This window comes from Rutidosis leptorrhynchoides, chromosome 3, assembly GCF_046630445.1.
Source record: "Rutidosis leptorrhynchoides isolate AG116_Rl617_1_P2 chromosome 3, CSIRO_AGI_Rlap_v1, whole genome shotgun sequence".
In the NCBI taxonomy this organism is placed as follows: Eukaryota; Viridiplantae; Streptophyta; class Magnoliopsida; order Asterales; family Asteraceae; genus Rutidosis; species Rutidosis leptorrhynchoides.
In genome coordinates, this window is record NC_092335.1 from 480,225,725 (window position 1) to 480,232,883 (window position 7,159).

Consider the following 7,159-nt stretch of genomic DNA (forward strand, 5'->3'; position numbering starts at 1 on the left):
AGAAAGTTATAAAAATTATTTTTTTGAATTAATGAATATATATTTCTAGTTAATTTTGAATTTAAACTAATAACAATACAAAAGTTGAATTAAATAGTTAAACTATTAATATAATTATACAAATAATTTTTATAAGCTTAATATGCTAATATAAGCTCATGAAAATTATTGGTTGAATTAATTTAGTTGATTTAATAATTATTACTTTATAAACTTTGATTTATTGCAAACCGAAAAAGAAATTAGCAATAAATACTTTTACACCATAACAAAAATTTATAAAATCTTCCTAAGTTTATTTTGATCAGTAGAACCTAAGAAAAATATAAGATGTGGTGTTAAACTTGTTTACCTATTTATTTTCATTTTAACTATTAAAACAATTATAAAAAGTAATATTTAATACACAAAACTAAATATTAATGTATAGAAAATTTTTATTATGTTTTATACAAGTTACTTACTGTTATGAAATCAATAAAACACTTGTTAGCATCATTAGATAATTATTGGTGCTTATATTGATCTAAAACATAATTTAAACTATATATATATATATATATATATATATATATATATATATATATATATATATATATATCCTTACATATATATAATATATATATATTAAACACTTATAAGTAAAGTATATAAAGTGTTGTATTTCTATACGCACCTAAAAACGTATTGGAACGGTATATTATATGGGTATAGATCTTGATCTTTCTCGAGTGGATGGACGCTCGAAAGTCTAGGCGGAGAGTTTGGATTACCGAGTTAAAGGATCCTGTGGCTCAGAAACCTATGACCTGAAAAGGCCATTTTAAATTGAAAGTGTTAGATTGGAAGCTTGTCTAGTATGAAAAGCCTTTCCAAAACGATAAACCTTCTTTAAACTTACTATAAAAGAAAATACTTACACTTATCATAATACGGGCAAAACATCTAAACTATTCTCAACTTATTCTTAGGTTGACTTCTCTGTGCTTCGATCATCCATACTTTCTCTTTAAGGAATACTTTCACTCACTGAATTACTAAGGTGACTTTCATAGCCCCACTCTTATTGCTATAGCACTTTTTATACTTACTGGGGTGAGACACATGCTGCTTTTATACTTTAAACAACTTAGACACAAGTACGAACCTAAACTGTACTATTACTAGCTTATGCTACTAAGACCCCACAGTGATATTTTTTAACTGCTTTCAGGATAAGGCATTCTTAATTATTGGGGGTAGGCCTATCGGGAGTAACGTCCCCGATACATTTGACAACGATGTCTTTGTATTACTTAATAATGATTTAAACATGGTGATAAGGTACTGCCAACTTATCATCGGGGCAACAAAACAAACGTTTAGTCTAAAATATCACGAATCAGTACTACTTTTGGATCTGTGTGATCTACTTTTATAACAAATCTTGTGGTCTAAGAACAAACGGTCAATCATATTTGTTAAACCTATGAATTTCACTCAACCTTTTTGGTTGACACTTTTAGCATGTTTGTCTCAGGTACTGAATGATCAGGACCTCTATATCTACTGCTTATGTGATGACTTACTTGGCTAGGATCAAGACTTATCGCATATTTACTTTTCTGCATTTGAACAATTTATAATTCTTGTAACGACATTATTAATCCTTCCGCTGCAAATTTGGTTTTATTCATATAGTATTTGTTCTCGTATTATAATATGTTGGTTTATTTGATATTAGTAACGTTTCTTCCAGACCCTATTGGGAGGACGTTACACTAATGCAAGACCCGGTTCGCTAAGACCACCGCTCTGATACCAACTAAAAGGACCCGCCCTAATCCATCCGGACGAAGTCCATATCGATTATAAATGATTCACAACAGTTGGTTACATCGCAAGGTACTTGACCTCTATATGATACATTTTATAAACATTGCATTCGTTTTGAAAATACAAACTTCCTTACATCGAAAATTGACGATATGCATACCATTTCATAATAAATCTAATTATAGTTATCTTAATAATAATCTTGATGAACTCGACGACTCGAATGCAACGTCTTTTGAAATATGTCATGAATGACTCCAAGTAATATCTTTAAAGTGAGCAAATGCACAGCGGAAGATTTCTTTCATACCTGAGAATAAACATGCTTTAAAGTGTCAACCAAAAGGTTGGTGAGTTCATTAGTTTAACATAAATAATCATTTCCATCATTTTAATAGACCACAAGATTTTCATTTCTCATCAACATACGTCCCATACATAGAGACAAAATATCATTCATATGGATTGAACACCTGGTAACCGACATTAACAATATGCATATATAAGAATATCCCCATCATTCCGGGATCCTCCTTCGGACATGATATAAATTTCGAAGTACTAAAACATCCGGTACTTTGGATGGGGCTTGTTGGGCCCGATAGATCTATCTTTAGAGTTCGCGTCAATTAGGGTGTCTGTTCCCTAATTCTTAGATTACCAGACTTAATAAAAAGGGCATATTCGATTAGATAATCCAACCATAGAATGTAGTTTCGATTACTTGTGTCTATTTTGTAAAACAGTTATAAAAGCAGCGCATGTATTCTCAGTCCCAAAATATATATTGCGAAAGTATTTAAAAAGGGATTAATGAAACTCACAGTACTGTATTTTGTAGTAAAAATACATATGACGACATTAAACAATGCAGGGTTGACCTCGGGTTCACGAACCTATATTATTTACATACATATTAACACATATAATGGTAATCGAGTAACTTTATATATTCTTATTTTTAGTAAAATATATGTTTCATTAATAACTTAATTATCTATATTTATTTTATATACTTTAAATAAATAATTATTAAAATACTAATATAGTTGCTATGTAATAACTACGTTTTTATATAAATCTTTTGTTTGTAGAAAGTAATAATTATAATAATACTAAGATAATAATATTAATAATAATAATTATATTTAGTGCTGGTATTGAAAATAATAATTTTGTTAATAGCGTTAGTCATTATTTGTATTAATAATAATAATGTTAATAATAATAAAAATAATACTTGACTAAATTTTATGATTATAACTTGTAACATTCCTTTTTATCATGTTTATATAATAATAATATCCTTCTTAATACTAAATGTCATAATTATGTCATTAATCATAATCATAGTCATATTACTTTCATCATTAATATTTCTTAATTAATATTTTCTTTTATATCCTAATAGTAATAATAATAATAATAATAATAATAATAATAATAATTAGATTTGAAAATAATAATTATAATAATAATAATAATAATAATAATAATACTAATATTATTATTAATATTATTAATACCAAAAATATATATATATATATATATATATATATATATATATATACACGCGTTTTATTTAGGGTTCCTAAAACAGATCGAGTTAGATCAAAATGGCAGAAACAATTCGCAGAGAGATGTGTCGTCCTTGGATCGATCTGTCAGCAATCATCATCGTTATTATCGATCTTCTTCATCATCGCTTCCCAATTATAACAGGAACAGAAAAAAATATGTTGTAGTCTCTCGGTGGCTTTTAGGGTTGAAAACAAATAAGAACAGAACAAATTGATCTCGTGGATCCTGGTTATCAACTTAATCAATATCAGGTAATTGATTTCGTTATTATACTTTTAATTTCATCTTCCTCCTATTAATTTATTCTATATATTATTTATTTATTTATTTATTTATTTATTTATTTTTATTTTTCTGAATCAAACATGAATATTAACAATAGGAGAATTGTAAATGATATTGTTGATGAATTGAGGTATTTGGAGTAGGTAGTGATGGTGATCGATTGGGAGTTTTTGATGGAACGAAAACCCTAATTAGAAGTAGCAACTTGCAGCAGCAACATATGGTTGTTGGTCTGGTAATGGTTGCTTGCAGGTTGTTGATTTATTCCTGATATGCTCACAAGGTATCCTTTGTATATAACAGGTATGGTCCATATCGATTCCTTAGGAAGAAGAGTCAATTTCTGGTTAATCAAAACAGGTACATATTTTATACGAAAATTTTGATTTCTCTAACATAATATTGTTTGAAGTATATTTAGTATTTAAAGTCTTCATGATATTAGAATTTACTAACTGTTCTTGCATACAAATTTTTATTAGTTTGTAGACTATCTCTTATCGATTTGTTTGTGGTTTCATTATAATGAGGATATAGGTAAAACTGCTTCAAAGATAAAAATTTAATTAATACGAATACTTACTACGTGATAATTGTGTTGTTATTAGTGTATGGTATAATATATGGAATTTGTGTTATAGAAGAATACGAAATGGTTGTTTGTGATTGGAACAGATTGTTTGGCTTTGTCACTATAATAACTTTAGAGCCCTGGAATAATTTCTTTTGTAACAAATTTTGGGATCACAGATGAAGGTAATATATTATGTATTTGTATTCATTCATTTTAATTAGTTTAAATGAAATCTTGTATATTTATTAATCATACTTTTACTTTTTCATATATATATATATATATATATATATATATATATATATATATATATATATATATATATATATATATATATATATATATATATATATATATATATATATATATATATATGTATGTATGTTTTGTTTTGTGCTTAACTCAAGGGTTTTGTTGTGGTCTTACCAGAGTTGTAGTAAAAGTTGTAGTAGCAGCAGTGGTGAATGTAAACCTGCAGCTGGGTGACGGGCTGTGATGACCTACAGGGACAGTTGAAGCAACTGCAGTTTTGTTGTGTTGGTGAGGGTAACCTTGGTGATGATTTGAGGATGGTAAAAGGGAGGTGATGTTTGTGAATTCAGTTCTCAACAGAAAATAGTAAGTAGTAGTAGCAGCTATTAGTTTATGGTTTGGTGTTGTTCGAAGGTATTATTGGTGGTTTGTTATGGGTTTCGATCATAGCAATAGAAAGATAGAAACAGTAGAGCATAATGATATTGATTTATCAAGGACAAAGGTGAATGGTTAGATGATGATTTGAAATAGAAAGAAGAGTAACACGAGTTAATGAAAGTAAGAGAGAAAGAAAAATGACGAGTGTGGAGATGGTATGATGATTGAAGTGGTGGTATCGTGATGATATTGCTTGTGGTGAAGTAGTTAACGGTTGTGATGGGTTTCCATGGTTCATGGTGTTCATACAGGAAGATTCATGAGCAAATAATTCGGGCTGTTTGCAGAAGGCGAGGTATAGCATTAGTAATTCATGATTGTTTGAACTGCATATGGTCGTGGTTTAAATAGGGCAGTGGTTGATCATTATGTAGTTATTACTCCAAATGATTTATAATAAATGTATTGAATAATAATGAAAGTTTTGTTTTTTTATAAGTCACATGTGAATGAATAATGAATTTGATGTGTTTATTGTCTGCCAATATTATCAATCAAGGAAAGCTTGGTGGATTCTTGTTTCAAATGGTCCCACATAGCATAGACTGAATATCAATTTCTGTTTGGATTTGAGTTGTGCATAGAATCTAAGTATCATACGGGTGTTTGTATATAAATTGAATCACAAGCATAAAACAAGATTGCCGGTTGTAATATGTAAGTATGAAAAAAGTCTTTTAGAAAACTCATATATTTTAATTTAAAATCTTTATTTATTTTTGTTATTGAATGTGAAAACTGGATTAACAATGCTCGTCCATTATTTATTTTCAGTTCCAAATAATATAAAGCGCATATTATTTTACTTATTCGTTTTCAACAATTACTTCATATATTATTTCAAATAATATTTCAAATCAATATACATATGTATCTATTTACAATTAGTTGTTCTTGAATCGTCGAGAGCAGTCGAAGGTCAAATTGAATATATGAAACAGTTCAAAATTTTTGAGACTCATCATAACAGACTTTGCTTATCGTGTCGAACTCCTATTAAGATTAAGTTTAAATTTGATCGGAAATTGACGGGTCATCACAGTATTAGGCCAACAGTTTAAATCATGTATAACAATAAGTAGCATGACAATAATAACGTATCGTACAGAAGTAGCATGCAATCGAAAGCAAGTAATATCATACAGTAGTGAAATCATGTAGTAGCATATGGCATATAGCAGTAAAAGTAAGCAGCAGCAGCATGCAGTAAGTTCAGCAGAAACACATAAACTAGCAAGTTGTAGATTAGTCCTATTAGTGAATCCTACTCGGGTCGGTCTTAGACTCACTAATGCATCCTAATTCCCTACAACCAATGCTCTTATACCAAATGTGATGCCCCGTACAAAACCATCATTTACGAATCATCAACAACAGGATCATTACAAGGTTGAGTACTATATGCTATAATAAAAGAAGTGGCATTCATGATAAAAAGGTGACATCATAACCGACATCAAATGTTTTACACCAACAGTATGCTTCTACGAATAGCAAGCATGAATAAATGTATGTGACCCTTAGGTCGTTACAAAACATAGTTTCAAATGTATTAAAGTTTGAATGCAAGATAAAGTAGTTCATGCGGTGATAACACTAGAGCAGCGGGTGTCTACGGCAAGACTAGCACGACAGCGGAAGCAAATAACCTTAAGCACATGAGAAAAACATGCTTAAAAATGTCAACACAAAGGTTGGTGAGCTATAGTTTAAGTATAATAGTATGTAAGGTAGGCCACGAGATTTCAGTGCTACAAAGAGCGTTTCAAAACAGTATGATAAAGTATATGTTAACCGTGGGCACTTGGTAACTAACTTAACGTTTATACCCCCTGAAAGTACACTTGGAAAGTGCATATGTTTATGAAGTATTAAACACTCGTTAAATGCTAGCGCTACTAGCCCGAGTGGGGATGTCAAACCCTATGGATCCATATCTAAGATTCGCATTCACGGTTCAAAAATCAATGATTAAACGTTACCGAGCTAAAGGGAATGTTTCTGCCGTTGTATAACCCACACATATATAAGTTTAAGTACTCGTGCCTAGTATGTAAAACATAAAATCCGCATGTATTCTCAGTTCCCAAAATAAGTTAAAGTAAAAAGGGAATGCTATAACTCACAATGATAAAGTAGCGGTAAAGTCGAGTCGGGAAAAGTGTGCAAGTAATCGGTCTGAAAGTCCTCAACCTAAGTCAAATAGTACTA